Source organism: Tamandua tetradactyla, chromosome 3 (assembly GCF_023851605.1).
Source record: "Tamandua tetradactyla isolate mTamTet1 chromosome 3, mTamTet1.pri, whole genome shotgun sequence".
NCBI classification, from domain to species: Eukaryota; Metazoa; Chordata; class Mammalia; order Pilosa; family Myrmecophagidae; genus Tamandua; species Tamandua tetradactyla.
In genome coordinates this window covers 152,126,726-152,149,631 of record NC_135329.1, presented here as the reverse complement: position 1 = coordinate 152,149,631, position 22,906 = coordinate 152,126,726, and the positions used below count along the sequence as shown (strand labels likewise).

The window sequence follows — 22,906 nt, the reverse complement described above, 5'->3', positions numbered from 1 at the left end:
TAAGCTAGAGGTCCAGAAAAGCTGAACTGAAGGTCAAAGAACAGATACACAACAAATTCATCCAGCAAGAAAACCCTAGGTAAGAGAAGTGAAAGCAATCTCCAGAATAAACTAATTAAGGTAATTAAATGTCTAGATGCCAGCAAAAAATAACAAATCACACCAGGAAAACTGAAGATATAGCCCAGTCAAAGGAACAAACCAATAGTTCAAATGAGATACAAGAACTGAAATAATTAATTCAGAATATACGAACAGACATGGAAAACCTCATCAAAAACCAAATCAATGAATTGAGGGAGGATACGAAGAAGGCAAGGAATGAACAAAAAGAAGAAATGGAAAGTCTGAAAAAACAAATTACAGAACTTATGGGAATGAAAGGTACAGTAGAAGAGATGAAAAAAACAATGGAAACCTACAATGGTAGATTTCAAGAGGCAGAGGATAGGATTAATGAACTATAGGATGGAACATCTGAAATCCAACAAGAAACAGAAAATATAGGGAAAAAATGGAAAAATATGAGCAGGGACTCAGGGAATTGAATAATAATATGAAGCACACAAATATACGTGTTGTGGGTGTCCCAGAAGGAGAAGAGAAGGGAAAAGGAGGAGAAAAACTAGTGGAGGAAATTATCACTGAAAATTTCTCATCTCTTATGAAAGACTTAAAATTACAGATCCAAGAAGTGCAGCGTACCCCAAAGAGAATAGATCCAAATAGATGTACTCCAAGACATTTACTAATCAGAATGTCAGAGGTCAAAGAGAAAGAGAGAATCTTGAAAGCAGCAAGAGAAAAGCAATCCATCACATGCAAGAAAAACCCAATAAGACTATGTGTAGATTTCTCAGCAGAAACCATGGAGGCGAGAAGACAGTGGGATGATATATTTAGTAATTTAAATATTAAATATTTAAATATTAATATTTAAATGTTTTAATATTAAAACAGAAAACTTCCAACCAAGAATTCTATTCCCAGCAAATATAGACATTAAATATGCTGTTGGGAAGGGCTCAAGAGTAAGTGAGAAACATGTTACTGGGAACTAGAGGAAAGGAAATCCTTGTCACAGAGTGGCAAGAAGCTTAGTGGAATTGTGCCTTTAACTTATGTGGAGAAAGGAACTTGTAAAAGATGAACTTGGATATCTAAAGATATTTCCAAGTAAAGTATTGAAGGTGTAGCCTGGTTTCTTCTTGCAACTTGGAGTAAAATATGAGATGAGAGAAAGAAATTGAGGAAAGAACTGTGAAACCGAAAGGAACCATGATTTGATGGCTTGGGAAATTCTCAGTCTATTTGATGGCAAAAGATGCTGTAATAAAAAAGATTGCTTCCAAATGTGTGCCACAGGAAATAAAGCCAGGGTTGTGGCTGTAGAACCTTTTACCAAAACCTCTGAAAAATCAAAAGAGGAGAGTATTAAGTAACAAGAATTCAGGGTGTGCTTCATAGATCTTATCAGTTAAATCAGAGGGCTTCTAAGGAATCTTTGGCATGTTGTCCTTCAGCCACCTCAACAGGAAGCAAAGATGGAGAAGGAATTATTACAAAATATTTATAGGATGTGCCTTCTGTCTAATGCAGTGAATTCTTATACCATACCAGAAGACTCACAAAGTTCTTGAGAAACTTAGACCAGCAGAAATACTGCCACCTTGAACTGAAAGGACAGAGAGAACACAAAATGAAAGGAGGCCATTGGATACCCAACATTCTACTTGCTGAAAGCAGGATGATAAAACTACTGAGCCACAAATATAGAAAAGCAAGGATAACTCAGAGAGCAGAACCGAGGCACTCCAAATAAGAGTCCAGCCTAGTCAACATCTTGATTTTGGCCTTGTGAGACCCAAGAAGAGAATTTAGTCAAGCCAACTCAAAACACCTGACCTACAGAACTGTGATAATAAATGGGAATTGTTTAAGCTACTGAGTTTGTGGTAACTTTTTATGTAGCAATAAAAATCCAATACAGATATTAGTAACTAGATCCATAAAAGATTCTAAAGGATTTAGTTCATACAGTTCACAGGGGAGAGCAAAGTGGTTACCTGAGAGTCTTACATATATCCACTGCAAACTGTCTACAAAACACTTGCTTTGAAAAGTTTATTTAAATACTTATATGGTTTCTATTAAGAGATAAATGTTTATACTCCTGGATTCAGGAAGTTGCCAGTTACTTTCTGCTTCAAATCCATTCCAGTGTACACTGGAGAAGTAGATTTCAAGTCTTCCCTATAAGTTGCAGACAGAGCATTGTGAAATTTTCCATCTCTTGCCTTTCTTGCACACCTATTATTATCATTCACTGATGTGTTTATTTTATAAAGAAACTCCACATGTCAACCTGAATCTGAAGTACTGTTGCAAAAGAAAAATCTGTATGGAAAAATTTTGATTTTCCACTTTAGCTTTTGTCATTTAAGAATATAATTTAAGTCTCCAAATGACAGGGTTATGGTGTGGCCCATATACAGTTGTTTTAAACATATATCTGGGGAGGGAGAATGTTTTGGAAGAAATGCCAAATCAACATTACAGAACTACCAATTTAGATCATTCTGTTTTCTTCAAGAGCAGCAATAGAAGATTTAGACAGGTAGGAGAGGGAGTTGCTTAGTGTGCTAAGAATTTGCTATGGGAGAAAGATAAGTTATAAACCCAAGTGGGAAGACTAAGACTTTACCTCTTAAGATAAATGCATGCTACTATTTTTTTTTTTTTTTTTGAATAAGGAGACCGGTAATTTTATGATAGTGCTCCCATGTTAAGGCATGCTGTATTGTCAGGATTCAATGCAGAAAACAAATCCACATTTGCTAATTCAGTAAGAGAGGGCTTTACTGGAACATACTAAATGATGTACAGGATATTTAGGATGGCTGAAAATTAAAACAAACATTAGCTTGAGTTTCTAGATATATGACTTCTATGCTGTTTTGAATCTATTATGTACCCCAGTAAAGCCATGTTTTAATCCTGACCCAATCTTGTGGGAGCAGCTGTTACTTCTAATCCTGATTCAGTACTGTAGGTTGGAAATTTTTTATCAGATTATCTCCACAGAGATGTGACACACCCACCTGTGGGTATGACCTTTTGATTAGATGGAAATGTGACTCCACACATACCAGGTGGGTCTCCATCAATTTACTGGAATCTTCTAAAACAGGAAACATTTTGGAGAGAGTCAGAAACAACAGAACTGACAGAGAGAGAGCCAACAGAAACTTCAGAGACCAGAGCTGAGACAGATGCTGACACCAGGAGAACAGAGACACAGATGTTTGGAGATGTTTGGAGCCCAGAAGATACTGCCACGAGATGCTGAGTAAGCCAGAATCTGGAGAGAGCCAAGGGAAGCCAAGAAATGAAGGCCAGTCCTGGAGAAGCAAAGTGAGGAATCCCCACAGGAACAGAGGTTGAAAGTGACAGAACCCAGGAGCAAGGGACTAGCAGATGCCAGCCATGTGCCTTCCCAGCTGACAGAGGTGTTCCTGACCCATCGGCCTTTCTTGAGTGAAGATATCTTTCCCTGGATGCCTTAATTTGGACATTTTCATTGGCTTAGAACTGTAAAGTTGTAACATACTAAATTCCCCTTTTTAAAAGCCTTTCCAGTTCTGGTATATCGCATTCTTGCAATGTACAAATTAATACAACTCCCAAAGCCTTATCACAGAAACCTTCACAGGGATGTGAAGGGAATTGCTGTTAATACCACCCCACACCTCTGCTACAACCCCCAGCATCACAACAGAATGCCTTCTGCCCTGAATCTCTTTCCATATGATATAATTTAGCCTTCTTAAGTGGTAGAACCTAAATCATATCTGGACCCCTAGCAGCAAAAGCATATAAGAAATGTCATTTTTAAGCTTTCCAAGAAGGAATATTAGAAGAAGTTTAGAACTGCTGTTGAAAAACCCACAGTATCACCCAGAAGGTGTAATGATTTAAATTTAGAAGGCTTAAAAAAGCCATTTCATTTAAGGGAGCCAAATTCTATTTTAGAAGTAGTAGTTAAAGGATCAGATATCTACAGGATATCTGATATAGATGATTTTTCCTTTGAAATTCCTAATTCCAAGTTTTATTAATATTTTTAAATGATAGTTTTCATTTTTTCAATATAAATTCTCTATTCAGTGACTAATAGGATTAAAATCAGGTAATTATTTTTCCTTGACATTTATTTTATACTTCTATAAAATTTGCTTTATCATAGTAGCATAGGTTTGCAAAATCTTCTAGCAATTTATAACTTATAGGAAGAGTTCACCTACATCATCTGAGATACTGGCTTTGTATCACAATCTGGATATCTGTATAAGATATTGTTTTACCAAGATGAGAGTCCTAGTTACAAGCATTTTTTGGCATTGAACCTGGTCTTTATTTGAGCTAGCTTCAAAAATACTAATGTCAAAAATAACATCAGCTTACAATGGGCTTACAGAAGTGTTGGTGGTTTTAGTAACTGAGTCAGCCTTAGGCCAAGTGACATTTGCTGGATCAAGTCAGATGTTAGGGTATAATTTTCTATGACTTACACTCAGAATGCCAGGCACATATATAGGCAATCACAAAGAAGAAAAGAAATCAGTAGTGGTGAACAGTCTCTTTCTGTTCTGCAAAAAAATGTAGGCATTATGAAATGAATGATGATTCACTGATGATAATTAATCAGCAGAGCTGCCACTTAAGAGCTCTGAATCCTTTACAATAGCTTTCAGCATTGTTCTTTAATGAAATCTGATGGGATTAACCACTTCTTATTCTAATGTTTATTTAGATTTATTTATATGACTGCCAAAGTTGAAGTTAGAGCTGTTCAATAACAATAGCCATTTACTAACCTAAATAAACCAGTAACCTATACTAATAGGCTAAGGACTATAAGAAAAACATGAAGCAAGTAATTGGGGAAAACTAATTTGTTTAACTGTTGCCTTCCTGATTAATTATTTGATCTTACTTTCTTTTCCTGCTTTCCTCCTTTCCAAAGTTGAAAGAAATTGACCTGGTTGTTCCTTTCCTATTTCTCCCCTCTCCTGTCATTACTTATGTGCTCCGAAAGTAGAAATTATAATTTGGAGATGTGACAACTATACATGTACTTTTATAACTTAATGACAACAGAAAGATTATGAAGAAAGATGGCTATAGCTAAGGTGACCATTTATCCCAGTTTGATTAGAACAGTCCTGGTATAGGCCTGTTAATAGTACCCCCTTTTATTCTCAAAACTGTCATGGGGTGGGCCATGGTGGCTCAGCAGGCAAGAATGCTTGCCTGCTATGCCAGAGGACCCGGGTTCGATTCCCGGTGCCTGCCCATGTTAAAAAAATTTTAAAAAAGTCATGGTTTGGATGAAAAATTACATGGCCACATTAATCATAACTAATATGGGCCTTGGGTGGTACAGAAAAGTGCAGGATGTTGATGGTAATCAACATTTTAGTAGAACCAGATTAAGTTTGTGTCCTATTAATAATAGCAAGGACACAATTACCTTTCCTGACACTTGGGTTTCTGAGTGCACTTCAAAATTATATTTTGAGGGTGCATGGATAGTTCAATGGTAGAATGCTATGCTATATTCTGAGAGTGTTTTCAAATATTTAAACAATTGTTCTTGTTTATATACATGAAAATTAAACTACTAAATTCTTGTGCATTTATAATAAATGAGAGGATACTTTCCATTCAATAATTTTAAAAATATTCCTAATGCATGTTCATATTTAAAGGGCTCTTTTAGAAATCTAAATACAGATTAACAAAATGTATTCCCCATAAAATTTTAAATTATTTTTAGTTTTAGAAGTTGTAGGTTTAAAGAATCATGCAGAAAATACACAGTTCCCATATACCATCCCCCAAACACCCTGTTTTCCCTATTATTAACACTTTGCATTAATGTGGTACCTTTGTTACAACTAACGAAACAATAGTATTATAATTGCACTATTAACTATATTACATTAGGGTTTACTGTGTTGTACAGTTCTATGAGTTAAAAAATTATATTTTGAAATTTCCAATTTTAACCACTTTCAAGTATATAATTCAGCGGTATTAATTACATTTACAATATTGTTATTAAAACTTTTCCATTACCTCAAACAGAAATTCTGTACAAATTTAGCATTAATTCTCCATTCTTTACCTCCACCCCAGCAGCTACTAAGCTGTACTCTAGTTTTTCACACTATGAATTTGCTTATTCTAATTATTTCATATCAGTGAGATCATACAATCTTTATCCTTTTCTGTCTGAATTATTTCACTTTATCCATGGTGTTACATATATCAGAATCTCATTTCTTTTTATGGATGAATAGTATTCCATTGTAAGAATGTACCACATTTTGTTTATCCATTTATCTGCTGATGTATACTTGAGTTGCTTCTATCTTTTAATAATTATAAATAATGCTGCTATAAATAACACTGTGCAAATATCTATTTGAGTTCCTGTTTTCAGTTCTTTTGGGTATATATCTAGAAGTAAGATCGCTGGGTCATATGATGATTCTACATTTAACTTTCTGAGGAACTGCCAAACTGTTTTCCACAACAACTGCATCATTATACATTTCCACCAACAGTGAACAAGTGTAACTATTTCTCCACCTCCTCTCCAACCCTTATTTTCTTTTAATAGTCGTCTTTCTAGTTTGAAATGAAATCTTGTGGGTTTTGATTTGTATTTCCCTAATGGCTAATGTTATTGAGCATCTTTTCATGTGCTTAGCACAAGGACCCAAAGATGCTTCCCTTTGTTTTCTTCAGTTTTATACTCCTGGCTCTTATATTTAGATCTTTTATCCATTTTTAGTTAATTTTTGAATATGGTGTGATGTAGGGGTTTGCCTTCATTCTTTTGCATATAGATATCTAGTTTTACCAACACCATGTATTGATGAGACTATTCTTACCACATTGGGTTTATCTTGTCAAAAATCAGTTGGGGGCGGGCCACGGTGGCTCAGCAGGCAAGAATGCTTGCCTGCCATGCCAGAGGGCCTGGGTTTGATTCCCAGTGCCTGCCCATGTAAAAAAAAAATCAGTTGGCCGTAGATGTGAGGGTTTATTTATGGACTCTCAAATCAACTCTCTTGGTCTATATATCTTTCCTTGTGCCAATACCATGATGTTTTGGTTACTACAGCTTTGTAGTAAGTTTTAAAATCAGGAAGTTTGAGTTGTCCAATTTCTTTCTTCTTTTTCAAACTGATTTTGGCTATTCAGAGCCCCTTGCTTTTCAAATAAAATTGATGATTGGCTTTTCTATTTTTACCAAGAAAGCGGTTGTAATGTTGACTGAGATTGCATTGAATATGTAAACAGCTTTGGGTAAAATTGACATCTTAATGATGTCTTCCAATCCATGAACATGGAGTGTCCTTCCATTTATTTAGGTCTTGTTTGGTTTCTTTCAGCAATTCTATGTATGTCTTTTACATCCTGGGTTAAATTTCACCTAGATATTTGGTTCTTTTAGTTGCTATTCTAACTGGAATTTTTTCTTGACTTCTTCAGATTGTTCATTACTAGTAATATAGAAACACTACTTATATTTGTGTGCTAACTTTGTACCATGTCACTTTACTGAATTCATTTATTAGTTCTAGTAGCTGTTGTGAATTTTTCTGGATTTTCTATATATAGGATTATGACATTTGCTAAATAAAGAAAGTTTTACATCTTCTTTTCCAATTTGGATGCCCTTTCTTTCTTTTTTTTTCTTCTTTTTTTTTTGCCTTATTGCTCAGGCTAGAAACTCCAGTATAATGCTGAATAGCAGTGCTGATAGTGGCATCCTTGTCTTGTTCTTTATTTTAGAGGGAAAGATTTTAGACTTCAACCATTGAGTATGATGAGGGTGAAACTGGCCTGAGTTAGGAAATGTTCTCCCCCTCTTCAGTATTTTGGAAGAGTCTGAACAGGGTTAGTGTTAATTCCAGATGTGTTTGGAAAAACTCCCAAGTGAAGTCATCAGGTTTGGGCTTCTTTGTTGGGAGATTTTTGATAACTTACTCAATCTCTTTGTTATTGTTCCGTTGAGATCTTCTGTTTCTTCTTGAGTCATGTTTCTAGGAATTTGTCCATTTCATTAGGTTATCTAATCTGTTGGTGTAAATCTGTTCATAGTATGCTTTTATAGTCCTTTTTATTTCAGTGGGTTTGTATTAATGCCCCCTCCATCATTTCTGATTTTAGTTATTTGTGTCTTCTTTCTTATCTTTCAAGTCAAGCTAAAGGTTTGCCAATTTTATTTATCATTTCAAAATACCAACTTTTGGTTTTACTGATTCTCTCGGTTTTATTCTATATATCATTTCTCTCTCCTCTAATCTTTGTTTCCTGCTATTTGTAAGCTTTGGATTTAGTTTGCTCTTCTTTTTCTAGTAACCCTTTCTAGTTTTACAGGTAGGGTGTCTGATCTGAGATTTCTTCTTTCTTAATGAAAACATTTTGAGCTATAAATTACCCTCTCAGCAGTGTCTTTGGTGCATCTTATAAGTTTTGGTATGTTGTGTTTTGTTTTTGTTTGCTCAAGATATTTCTTAATTTTTCTTGTGGTTTCTTCTTTGACCCATTGGTTGTTTTTTAAGAATCAGCTGGTTAATTTTAATGTATTTCTGAATTTTTCAGTTTTCTCTCTGTTAGTGATTTCCTGCTTCATTCCATCATAGCCAGAGAAGATACCTTGTACGATATCTGTATTTTTGAATTTATGGAGACTTGTTTCGGGGGGGTCTCCCCTGATAATGATCCATATTCACTAGAGAAGAATGTGTATCTGCTGCTATGGGGCGAGGTGCTGTAAATATATATGTTAGGTCTAATTGGTTTACAGTATCATACAAGTCTCTGTTTACTCATTGATCATCTGTCTACATGTCCAATCCATTATTAAAAGTGGTGTTTTCAAGTCTCCTCCTATTATTGTAGAACTATTTTTTACTTCAAATTTGTTAATATTTAATTCATATATTTTGGGGCTGTGTCATTAGATGCATGTAATTTATCACTTTATATATTTTTATTTAATTGACCCCTGTATTGGTATACAATGACTTTCTTTGTCCCGCCTAACAGTTTTTAATTTAAACTTTGTTTTTCTTACATCAGTACCACTACCCTGGCTCTCTTTTGGTTACTATTTGCATGGCATTTTTTCCCCATTCTTTCACTTTCAGTGAACTTATGTCTTTGAATTTGAGGTTAGTCTCTTGTAAATGACATATATTTGGGTCCACTTCTTTTATCTATTCTGCCACTCTCTGCCTTTTGGAGAGTTTAACCTACTTATATTTAGAGTAACTACTGATAATAAGCACTTCTTTTGTCCTCTTGTTTTTTTGTTTTTTTTGTATGCTATGCAGGTCACATTTCATTTTTTTCCCATCTGAATATCCTGTTATCACAGCACCATTTGTTGAATTTTTTTTTCTTGGGTGCATGGGCCAGGAACCCAGGTCTCCCACATGGAAGATGAGAATTTTACCACTGAATTACCCATTTGCTTTGGTTTTTGAAAACCTCTTAACTTTTTTGTCCCTCGGTTCTTCTTGTAGTGCTTACATTCATATTTATTTGATTTTTTTGTAATGTACTATTTTAAGTCCCCTCTCATTTCTTTCTGTATATATTTTTCATATATTTTCTTTGCGGATACCATGGGGCTTAAATTTAGCATCCTAAATCTATAAGAATCATATATCATTTGATACCAACTGTTCTAGTTTGCTAGCTGCCAGAATGCAATATATCAGAAATGGAATGGCTTTTAAAAAGGGGAATTTAATAAAGTTGATAGTGTATAGTTCTAAGGCTGGGAAAATGTCCCAATTAAAACAAGTTTATAGAAATGTCCAATTTAAGGCATCCAAGGAAAGATATCTTGTTCAAGAAGGCTGATGAAGTTCAGGGTTTCTCTCTCAAGTGGAAGGGCACATGATGAACATGGAGTTTCTCTCTCATCTGGAAAGGCACATGGTGAACACAGTCAGGATTCCTCTCACATCTGGAAGGGCACATGGTGAACACAGCATCATCTGCTACCTTCTTCTCCTGGCTTCCTGTTTCATGAAGCTCTTCAGGAGGCATTTTCCTTCTTCATCTCCAAAGGTCACTGGCTGGCGGACTCTGTTTCTCATGGCTGTGTCGTTCTGCTCTGCTCTCTCTGGATCTCTCATTCTCTAAAATGTTTCCTCTTTTATAGGACTTCGGAAACTAATCAAGACCCACCTGAATGGGTGGAAACATGTCCTCACCTAATCCAGCTTAACAACCACTCTAAATTACATCACATCTCCAGGGACATGATCTAATTACAGTTTCAAACATACAATGCTGAATAGGGATTAGAAGAAATGGCTGCTTTACAAAATATGATTAGGAATAAAGCATGGCCTTTCTAGGGTACATACACCATTTCAAACCAGCACACCAACAGCTTCAATAGCATATACATACATAGGTCCTATACACCTTTTTCTCCCACACCATTTGTTGTACATGTTAGAAACTGTTTTTATACATTGTCATCATTACTTTTTATGTATTTGCATTTTAGAACCTGTACCAAGTAAAAAGTTGGGTTACATACCAAAATATACAATACTACTGGCATTTATAATTACTCTTAGGTACATTACTGGAGGTCTTTATCTTTTTATGATGTTTCAGTCCACTGTTTAGTACCCTTTCCTTTCTTCAGTACTTTACATACATCATCCTACTGCCTTCTTGATGCATAGTTTCTGATGAGACAACAGGACTTACTCCTATTGGGACTCCCTTGTACATAACCTATTGCTTTTCTCTTGCAGTTTTCAGAACCTTTGCTTGTCCATGCCATTTGACAATTTGACTACTATGTGTCTGAGCATGGTTCACTTCAAGTTTATCCTGTTTGTGGCTCACTTAGCTTCTTTTTTTTTTTTTTTTTTTTATTAATTAAAAAAAGAATTAACAAAACAATTAGAAATCATTCCAATCTACATGTACAATCAGTAATTCTTAATAACATCACATAGTTGCATATTCATCATTTCTTAGTACATTTGCATCGATTTAGAAAAAGAAATAAAAAGACAACAGAATAAGAATTAAAACAATAATAGAAAGAAAAAAAAACAAAAAAAACAAAAACAAAAAACCTATACCTCACATGCAGCTTCATTCAGTGTTTTAACATAATTGCATTACAATTGGGTAGTATTGTGCTGTCCATTTCTGAGTTTTTATATCCAGTCCCGTTGTACAGTCTGTATCCCTTCATCTCCAATTATCCCTTCTCTTTTTTTTTTTTTTTTTAATTAACGGAAAAAAAGAAATTAACCCAACATTTAGAGATCATACCATTCTACACATGCAATCATTAATTCTTAACATCATCACATAGATGCATGATCATCATTTCTTAGTACATTTGCATTGGTTTAGAAGAACTAGCAACATAACCGAAAAAGATATAGAATGTTAATATAGAGAAAAAAATAAAAGTAATAATAGTAAAATCAAAACAAAACAAAACAAAACAAAACAAAAACCTATAGCTCAGATGCAGCTTCATTCAGTGTTTTAACATGATTACTTTACAATTAGGTATTATTGTGCTGTCCATTTTTGAGTTTTTGTATCTAGTCCTGTTGCACAGTCTGTATCCCTTCAGCTTCAATTACCCATTGTCTTACCCTGTTTCTAACTCCTGCTGAACTCTGTTACCAATGACATATTTCAAGTTTATTCTCGAATGTCCGTTCACATCAGTGGGACCATACAGTATTTGTCCTTTAGTTTTTGGCTGGATTCACTCAGCATAATATTCTCTAGGTCCATCCATGTTATTACATGGTTCATAAGTTTATCTTGTCTTAAAGCTGCATAATATTCCATCGTATGTATATACCACAGTTTGTTTAGCCACTCTTCTGTTGATGGAGATTTTCGCTGTTTCCATCTCTTTGCAATTGTAAATAATGCTGCTATAAACATTGGTGTGCAAATGTCCGTTTGTGTCTTTGCCCTTAAGTCCTTTGAGTAGATACCTAGCAATGGTATTGCTGGGTCGTATGGCAATTCTATATTCAGCTTCTTGAGGAACCACCAAACTGCCTTCCACAGTGGTTGCACCCTTTGACATTCCCACCAACAGTGGATAAGTGTGCCTCTTTCTCCGCATCCTCTCCAGCACTTGTCATTTTCTGTTTTGTTGATAATGGCCATTCTGGTGGGTGTGAGATGATATCTCATTGTGGTTTTGATTTGCATTTCTCTAATGGCCAGGGACATTGAGCATCTCTTCATGTGCCTCTTGGCCATCCGTATTTCCTCTTCTGAGAGGTGTCTGTTCAAGTCTTTTTCCCATTTTGTAATTGGGTTGGCTGTCTTTTTGTTGTTGAGATGAACAATCTCTTTATAAATTCTGGATACTAGACCTTTATCTGATATATCATTTCCAAATATTGTCTCCCATTGTGAAGGCTGTCTTTCTACTTTCTTGATGAAGTTCTTTGATGCACAAAAGTGTTTAATTTTGAGGAGTTCCCACTTATTTATTTCCTTCTTCAGTGCTCTTGCTTTAGGTTTAAGGTCCATAAAACCGCCTCCAGTTGTAAGATCCATAAGATATCTCCCAACATTTTCCTCTAACTGTTTTATGGTCTTAGACCTAATGTTTAGATCTTTGATCCATTTTGAGTTAACTTTTGTATAGGGTGTGAGAGATGGATCTTCTTTCATTCTTTTGCATATGGATATCCAGTTCTCTAGGCACCATTTATTGAAGAGACTGCTCTGTTCTCACTTAGCTTCTTGAATGTACATGTTCATATCTTTCATTAAATTTGGTAAGTTTTCTGTTATTTCTTTGAACATTCCTTATGACCCTTTATCTCTTTCTTCTCCATCTGTGGCTCTCATAATGCACATATTGGTATGCTTGATAGTGTCCCACAAGTCTCCTAGGCTATACTTTTTTTTCTTTTTCTTTTCAATTTATGCTCCTCAGTCTGAATCAATTCAAATGTCCTGCTTCAAGATCACTGATTCTGTCTTCTGTTAGCTGTACTCTGCAGCTGAAACTATCTAGGGTGTTTTTCATTTCAATTATTGTGGTCCTAAATCTAGTGTTCCTGTTTGGTTCCTTTTTTAAAAAATTCTTTCTTTTTATTCATTTTCATATTATTCATTCATTATTTTCCTGATATCCTTTATTACTTTCTCTTTGTTTTTCTTTATCTCCTTGAGCATACTAAGGATGATATTTTTTAATTCTTTTTATGGTAGGTGTCCAAAGTCTGATTTTCTTTGTTGATGGTTTCTGGATTTTTATCTTGTTCCTTTGTATGGAACAACATTTCCTGTTTCTTTGTTTGTCTTGTAATCTTTTATTGTATACTGTATATTTTAATATTTTAAAGCATTAACTCTGGGATTTAGTCCCTGAGCTGCCTGTTCCTTAAGTTTGTATCTAGCCAGTGATTTGACAGAGATTTCCTTGAGTAGCAGGAGCTAACAACAATAAACCATTGCAAAAATCACCTTTCACAGTCTTTGCAAGTTGGCCATGTGGTGGCTGGTGATATCCTTCAGAATTTAGATCTTCTATGAAGGAGGAGGCCTAAATTAGGAGAATGTGAAGTGCAGGTCCTCTTACCTTCTGATCCTGCATCTTTTCCTGGGCTTTTTGCTTGTTTGTGGCCTTAGGAATTCCTGTTTACAGGAATTTGAGTGCTCCCTCTGTTCCCTATGAAATAGACTTTCCCACCTGGATGCTCTATTTTATGACTTACACCCTGTAATCCCTGTCATAGGCTGCTTTGACTTAATTGTTTATTATACTGCTTTAGCTGTCCACAAGCTACTTTTGCCTACAGGGCAAGTTCAGGGAGGGTGAGTCCAAAATGAGTTTCCTGGTTCCCAGTATTTCAGGCTGCCACCAAGTAGTCTGGCACCAACATACAAGCACTCTAGTATATACATGTTACTCTGCTCCCTCCAGAACCAGGTCCAGGGACCCAAAATGAGTGTGTTCACTGGCTTCACACCATGCCAGGGTGGGAATGGACAAGTGGCCAGCAAGGATGCTATGATCTTCTATGACTTTTTAAACTGTTTTCTTGATCGGGCACTTGCCCCATTACTACACTCCTTTATCTGTTTTCTGTTTTCTGTTTGAGGAAGATGGTGCTACCAGATTTTATTAGCTGTTCAAAGATTCTGTATAGGAATACCATCCTGGAGTGTCTTATACCCAATTTGATTGACTGTTCATCATAATTTTTTAAAAATAAATTTTGTGAAGGATATTGTTGCTAAAATTTTGGGGTTAATAAAAAATATTTAATGGAAATTATTTGAAATGTTCAGTAAACAGAATAAAAATTAATAGAGTTGTATCTTTTTTAGATACATTATTGTTCTTATCCACATATACTTTCTGAAAACTATTTTCTGATATGTTTCAGTGTTTATGATATTGTAAAGAAAATGTTTGTTGCCTCAAACCAGATTTTCATTCCACTGATAGAAAGTGACTCATTTTTATCATAAGTGAAAGTGATATTAATATTTTGGAGAATATAAGTGAATCCCACAGTAGTTATTTCCGTTGTCTTCCCTTATAATAATAACTTTTTAAAGTGGGTTGAATAAATAAAGCTCACTGAAAATGCCCAGGTTTTAGTGTCCCCAATAGGTTGTAACAGACTGTATTCCCATTTGAAAATTCATACTGCTCATTTTATAATATACTTAATATAAGGTTGTAGGAGTTTTTGAGAAGCCATTGTGCCTGTTATCAATAAAAAAAAAGACACAGAGGAGTATTCTGTCTTTAGAGCTGCCAAAACCCTTCAGTAAGCAGTTTAGACATACAGCTTTCAACTATAGTTAACACACTTTCAGTTAATATTTTGTTACTTTGCTAATAATTAACATAATACAACAACCCCATATGGACCATGACATAATAGAACACAATTCCAAAGAATCTTTAAAGTACATTTTTTTCTGTAAAAAAAACTCCAAATGTGTGATAGTGTACTTTTATTCAATATTCTTTTTTTCTTTATCCCAAATACTAAATATTAGCACTTTTAGAGGGTGCATGGGTGGTTCAGTCATAGAATGCTCGCCTGCCATGTGGGAGACCTGGGTTCGATTCCAGATGCCCATGCACCACCCAAAAAATAACTAGCAGTTTTGTAGGGTGAAATTTGCTGTGGGGTTCTGCTATTGTAAAGATGATACCTGGTTAATAACCATACCATGATTTCATTTTCAGTTCCTTAATGAGGTGAAGTTATTACCAATGGAAAGCATTCTATGAAAAAAGTAGAACCCATGTGATGCTTATGATGAATTGTGAGTTTCAACCATTGAGAGTATTAGCCATTGAGAGTAGTAAGTTACAATTAGTCAGTGTTATACTTATGAATTAATAAAAATGATGGCTATTTAAGGATATTTTTTTTCAAGTGGCATTATGTTTGCCTATGTGAACAACCAGAAGAAGGGTGGGGAAAGTGCTTAACTGCATTACTGCTGTTAGATATGGATGCTGTCTAGAAGATGAAAAAGGGTGGAAGCCAGGAAAAGAAAACTCTTCTAGTCTCAAGATTTATCTCATTTTAAAAGAACATTCATAACTGCTTAGTCTTCAACTGCTTACTTCATAAATGGAGTACACACAGGTTTCAGTGGTTTAATTTCTTTAAAGAATTTGTTCCTGCCCAATTTGTAATCATGAGACAACTAATCACATTGCTACTAGCACCAAAATATTATATTTTCTCATTACAGACTCTTAGGTAGGCTTTGGGTCTTTTTCTCCCCCAAGGAAAAATAAAATAAGCTGATACAGAGTCACTAAAACAGAAGAGACATTGGGATCCAAATGACCTTATGGGCCCTAATGGGAGATGAGAAGCAGTCCACTGTTCTGCCAATTGATAAATCACTTAGTCTCTACCTGTGCCTCAGTTTATATGTTAACAAGTTTGACACACCCATTCCATCATATCCAATTTATGAGGACAAAAGAAAGAAAGTACGTGAACCTTCAAAGAGAAACAGATTGTTAGTTTTAAGTAGCGAGTTAAGAATAAGTCAAAGCAGAGAGAAATGGACGAATTGCATTACTTTCCATCCTAAAGTTTCACCATGTACTAAGATCACCATTTGTGTGGAATAGTCTTGAGGTACTTTTGCAATTAGCCCTGCTTAGGAGAGATTAAGTTAAAGTTGCACCAGGGCAGAACAACTTTCCAGGGATGCTATTATAGAAAGTATTTTAAAAAGGTATATAGGAAAAGCAGTACTAGACAGGCTAACCCCCTGTGGCTTCCCCACTGGGTTCTAAGTGACTTCTTGGGCAGCATATACCCCAAAGCCATTTAACTGCTGTCTGTTATTTTTCTAGCCACAAAAATTGACAAAAGATTGCTTCAATAAAACTACTCCTATTTTACGTTAATTCAAGAACCATTGGGAAAATTGGAGAAATTTCATTTTGAAACTACACTATGGAGATAACTAGAGAAAATACTGACAGCTGAGAGCATGTTTGTGTGGAACAAATAGGAAATATACAATGAAAGAAATAAAAAATAATAGTATAAAAGAGATTCAAGGTTACAAAGAGATTTTCTAAAAGTTTAACTATACATATATAGTCTCTATCTCTCCCTCTCTCATCTCTGTCTCTGTCTCTTTCTCGTTCTCTCTATGTAGGTTTATATTTATATTATTTCTTGGAGAGCATGAGTCACTCTGGGCCTGAGATACTTTATCTAACTTTTTAGGACTGTTGCTTCTATCAGTCATCATAAGTAAGTGTTAGATAAAACTGTATTTAAAGGGAAAGCTGATATAATCAAGTAATATTTTGTAGTATTAAACATGTAAAATTTTCAGAAGGGGGTAGAGAAAGGGAATTTAAAAGAGATAAATAACACCAATATTCATTGAGCACTACCACAGTCTGATAATAATATAAATAATAATAACAATAACAACAGTTACAGGTAACAAAGGTACTGGTTAAAGTACCTAGTGCCAAGTAGTGGGCTTAAACCACATGCATGCATTGTCTCATGTAATCTTATGAAATATATTTTAACATAATCCCCATTTCACATATGTGAGAACTGAGCCAGAGTGGTCCACTTACTTGCCTAAGGCCCCTGAATTTGTGGAATCTGAGTTCAAATTCTGATGATCTGGCTCCAGAATGTGAGCCCGTCTCTCACCTGATCCTGTAAGAGGGGAATCTGCTCTATGAAGATGACAGTGTTCCATTGCAGAGGTGTGATAGCAGGAGATCAGAGAGATGAGATAACTTCTCCAGGGTAACACAGAGACTACACGTCAACAGGGATATAAATCCAGGCCTTTTTAAACATGTACTTTCCACTATACCATGCTAAATGTTTCCCCATTATCATTTTTGTCCTTGTGGTGTCAGTTTAATGAACATCAAATTGGATATCTGACTATAGTTAGATCTGTCTTAAAAGAAAAATCAGCAGGTCAACACTAGGCTTCCAACTAGCAATAAGCATTCACAACACAGTCACATCCTCTTTCCAAATTGTCCTGTTGTGTAGCTTCCCAAAAGACTCAGTTCCTATTACAAGAGTGGAACAGTTTCACTATTTTAAACTTGCTTTTATTCCACTAACTAAACTAACAGTGTCTCGCTGACATTCATTTTTTAAATCATGGAACCAATAAGGTAAAGGAAGTCTTAGTTAATTATTTCCAAATTCTGGAACCCTCCAGTAAAATACTTTTCATACATGAGGTTCAGTATCTGTGGGAAAAGATTGCATATAATCTGGGTTTTGACTTGGGTCAGAGCAAGCTGCCATTTCTCTCCCCTCTGTATGGGGCAGAGAAGACCTGTCAATTGAGGAAATACTGGTATTGCTTCCCAGTTGGCTCACTCTAGAAATAAAACTCCCTTTCCCCAAATTCCTTTTATTCTCTTCTTCACTGCTCTCACTTCCCTATGGAATATGTGTGTCTGGCCAGCTGTTCCCAGTTTGAATTGATGGGAGAATGGAGAGGAAGGTGGATCATTCAGTGCCTGGCTTTCTGCTGATACAGCCAGAAACTGAGCCAGTTAGAACAGAACTAAACCCCTGTTCATTTCATGTAAGTTCCTAAACAGCTAGACAGTAATGATGATTTTTATTCTCTCCTAATATTGTCTGAGAGCCAAGCAGAGAAGTAATAAGAAAATCCAAAATTAAAGCTGACACACCTTCTTTAATTCCTCCCAAGGTGTTTAGGTATGATTATTATTTATTACTTTGCCACTATAAATATACTAGGTACCAGATAAATAGATATCTGCCTGAAAAATAAGACCAAAATGTGAGAACTACCAGAGAGGCTGGAGGTCTGGGGTTGGGTGGGAGCAGGTTACTGAAAACCAAATAGACAGACTAATGCAGAGCTCTCTCTGTGGTGCTAGGTAGGAGTTTTCAAGAGTTCCTGTAGTCATGTGGTCATGAATGAAAAGGACAAGCTAGTTATCTTCATGGCTATTAAAAAAAAAAGTAATCTACTTCACATTTTTCCTATTGTGAATAGCTCTTAAGCTCAACCCTACTGTATCATTTTGCTTTTCATATTCACCACTGTTGATGGTGGGTCAGGAACATCATCCATGTACACAAAGGAAAATGCAATATAACCATATTATATTGGAAGAAAAGATTCCGATGGATGGAAAAGATTCTTTCATCACTAGGCAGCCTGACCTCAGGGTAGTCAAACAAATTATACCAGCCAAGGATGTCTGCTCAGAGAGTCACTGTGGTATGGCATGTGATGATTGAGTGGTTTTCATGGCTACAGGCTCCTTCCCAGGAGAGACAGATTAAGCTGGAAACTGATTTTAACAATCATAGCGGGTAAGTCTGACAGAACTCTAATATCCTCCCTTATCTCCCTATTAACGAGAGGAATGGCAGGATTGGGTCTTGACTTGTGGGATGTTCAGTATGAAGATGAGAAAATAGTCTTCTCTACTCATTATTCCTCTTTGAAATGAAAATTTGAACAAACAGAACATGATTTCTTTATAACAAAAGTTTTGCTTATTCAGAAAGAACGGCCTCCTTTCCAATGGAGGTTAGAAAACGGGTATTGACAAAATGGCACTCAAATGTTTCACCCTGCCTGTGTATGTCACATCTTTTCATATTCAAGCCCCACTGACTCCTAAAGGAATATGAAAGGCTATCTTTTGAGAGTATAAACATGGGACAAGTTTGTTTTACTTCATAGATTTAAAACTGGGATTTATTCTTAGAAGAAAACAGAAGTTGAATGATTTTTCATACTCTCGATCCTCTTTTGAGCAGAGGACTTGAAAGAAGCCTGGGTGTGGAGAAAATTTTTTAAATATTTTCATTTTCCTGTGCTTTGGGGTGTGATGTTAAGTCCTACCATCTGTAGGACATGTGCATTTTAAACCTTTTTTAATTATGAACTTCAGCTCTTTCAGCAAGTTGGGGTTTTTTTTTTGCTTATGTTTCCTAAATAGCAGAAATTGGCTTTCCTCTCACATAGTCTCTGCATTATTAAAATGCAGCTTGTTGCTCAGAGCCTTAATGGGCTCTTTAGGGCCTTTACATATTAATGCTATATACTAAGAACTATTAAAACATACTAAGTAAAATGTATTCATCAGTTAAGTGCTCTATTTGTGGTCATAAATGAAAAGGACAAGCTGGTTATCTTCACGGCCGTTAAAAAAAAAAGTAACCTAATTCAAAGATGCAGTCTTCCTATATAAGGTAATTTAGACACATAATTCCAAGAAAATCCTAGAATTTATTTCTGTCCCTCTCTGTGACTCTTTTCTTTAAATAGCTGAAAAGAACAAACAAAAATTCCAACCAGGTGCTGGCTAAATATGAGATACTTATAGTAAATCAACACAAATAGGCTTTTCTTTGCCAACAAGAAGTGTTTGGTAGTACATTGGTTGGTCTTCAGTGGATATGTATCTGGGGATTTTACACTCTTTCAGAAATACCCAAGTAAAAGCTAACTGGTGAAGTCTATCAGGTGGAAGGTGGAAGGGAGTAGGGAAGAGGGTAAGAATAAAATCAATACATTTTAAGATCATTTAACCCACTTTTTTTGCAATTAGAAAGAAACATTTCCACATCAACTATTTACTCAAATATTTTATATTAAAACTTTGTTGTACAAAGTTAGCAACCTACAGAGCTGGGCCCTAGGTGCCTTCTTTTCAAGAAAATGAGGAGCCAGCATAGTGTAGTGTTAAGAGCCCTAGCTTGAAGGTCAGGCAACATCTATAGCTTCTCTTCCAAATTCTGCCAATCATTAGTTGAGTAACTGGAGCAAATCGTTACACTTCTCTGGACCTCATTTCTTCCTCAGTGAAAAGGGAGGCTTGGATTGGACTCCTTCAGCTCTTGATATATGCCAGGCACTATGCATGTTTTGGGGACACATAAAAATAAAAAGCAGTCTCTCTCTTCAAGGAGTTGACATTTTAATAGGAGATACACCTGTAAAAACTAATGCATGTAATAAAGTGATTTTGAGACTATTACAGAAATATGTTTAAGGTACACTGGAGGCACCAAAGGAGGAGAGGTCAGTTCTATCTGGGTTTAAGTGGGGAGAGAATATTGACAAAGGTTTTTTCAAAGGAGAAGACACTTGAACTGAGTTTTTAAAAATGCATACCATTTTCCAGATGAACAGAGGATAGAAATGTAAGAATACAGGCCTGTAGGAGTAAGTGAGGATAAAACCCCAGGTTCTGTATGGCTAGAGTATAGGTGTATAAAATGGAATATGTAGGAAGTGGTTGGAACAAATAGATAAGGTTTGATAAGACATAATCTGGATTTTATGTGAAGCCATTACACAGTTCTAAGGAGAGTTTGTGAACTTTTTTCATATATATTTGTTCCATAAATAAACACTAGTCACAGGGAAGAGACAAGGAAGATGACAACAGTAGCTATGGACTGGAAGGGATAGAACTATAGGATGTTTTGAAAGTGATTCTTTAAAAAATCCCTGGAGCTCATCACTGAATGGATGTGAGGGGTGAAGAAAGAGCAGGAAGGTCTCTAGCATCCATTTCAGCTTTCACTTCTCATGAAGCAATTATTCCAATGCTGCTAGATTACATACCAAAACCTCTCAGTTCACAGAAGGATTTTCATAAATATACTTCATGGAAATATATCTTTAGAGTTTGATAAAATAGCTTATTATTATGAATTCTTACTTTTGAATTATTGAGATCATACAATTTTTGAAGGAAGCTCTATAATATTAGGGGAGAATGAGTCAGGTATTAAAATTAATCCTTTATTTGGAAGACATATCCCATAGATAGGTATATAGGTACTATAAAGTCACCCTGCATTTTGTGATATGCTGTGAAGAGGCAAAAAAAAAAAAAAAAATCCAGTTGTGCTCACATTCAGAGATTCCATAAGATGGCTTAATATAAATACCCAAGAGACTCAGAGTCAGAGACAAGAACAAGCCTGTAAGCAGCATTTACAGTTAATCTGAAGTCAGGCTTTAGGCTTTAAAATCTCTCATACACACACACCATCCACTTTCAAGTTAATTTGACTTTGGATGGGTTTAACACTTACCCCTACCATGATCACAGTGTTTACTTGACTCCAGTTCTTTCTGCCAAATTTCCTGAAAGTGTCTCTCCTGGATCCCATCTCATTCACTCTTCAGCCCGCTGTATGCTGGCTACCACTCAGAACACACCACTAACATGGCTCTGGAAAAAGCCAATAATGTCTTCCTAATTGCCAACCCTAGTGGATGTGTTCTGAGGATCTTCATCTTACTTGACCTTTAGGCCATGTTTATGAAAAAATCTCTCCTTATTTGCTTTCTGTGAAATGACCATCACCCTGCTTTTCCCTCATCTTTGTTCACTTTGTAACCCTCAAGTCCAAGGGCTGCTTCTCCCCACTCTTCACTGTCCTTAGGTAATTTCATCCACATGTATGGTTTCACATATCTTTTAGATGTAGATGGTTTTCATTCTTCTGGCCTGAGTCATGTTCAAAAAAAAAAAAAAATCAAACTTTTACTCAACACCTCCACCTGGTTTTCCCAAAGACAACTCGGCACATCCAAAACTGAACTTTTTATTCCCCAAATGTTGGCCTTTTCTGGTCACAACCTATCTGATCATGACTAGACCCCTGTGTTCCTCTGTAGGCATATGTATTTTTTCATACTTCCCTCTCATAGCCTACCTCTCCATTCCAAGCATGCTAAACCACCTTTATTGCCCCCAATATGTTGTACTCTATAAATTATAAATCCTGACTCTTTGCACATATTCTGATACCTTCTTGATTCAAAATAGTGAAACAGATATATGCGGACAATCAATACTCCATCTATCTATATTTTGCTGAACATTTAGACCTCTGTGAAGAAATTAACTCCTCCAGGAAACTTCCCTGACCCCAGACTAAGCTAGAAGCCCATCTTTTAAAGTTTTATAGCATTTTATACTCACTCTACTATAGTAGTTCTCAACAGTATGAGGAAGTAGAGATGATGGAGATTTAGAGGGGTGATTTTGCCTCCAGGGAACATTTGACAGTGTCTGGAGCCATCTTTGGTCGTAACAAGGGATTAGTGTGCTACTTGGTATCCAGTGGGGTAGAAGCTAGGAGTGCTGCTAAATAACTTACAATGCACAACCCCACAGTAAATAATTATCTAGCCCCAAATGTCACTGGTGCCAAGGTTGAGAAACCTTGCCCTATTCTAACTGCATATTTATTTGTTTGTTTCTCCTACTAGACTATAAGCTTTC

The 22,906-nt window shown here is 35.8% G+C and overlaps 1 protein-coding gene and 1 long non-coding RNA gene across 25 annotated transcripts in view; one reads left to right on the top strand and one right to left on the bottom strand.

The window, feature by feature from the left end:
• The window catches only part of ZNF385B (zinc finger protein 385B), a 479,275-nt gene that overhangs the window by 315,290 nt on the left and 141,079 nt on the right, over nt 1-22,906 (top strand). The gene's annotated exons all lie outside the window — the stretch shown is intronic.
• The window catches only part of LOC143677826 (uncharacterized), a 132,143-nt gene that overhangs the window by 67,563 nt on the left and 41,674 nt on the right, over nt 1-22,906 (bottom strand). Inside the window, exon 7 of one of the 6 annotated variants that reach the window (XR_013172907.1) lies at nt 21,331-22,126. The exons of 3 other annotated variants lie outside the window; for them this stretch is intronic. This is a non-coding gene — a long non-coding RNA (uncharacterized LOC143677826). Of the gene's footprint in view, nt 1-21,330; nt 22,127-22,906 lie in introns of those variants that run through there. 2 more of the 6 variants (XR_013172906.1, XR_013172905.1) reach the window with 2 other exon arrangements.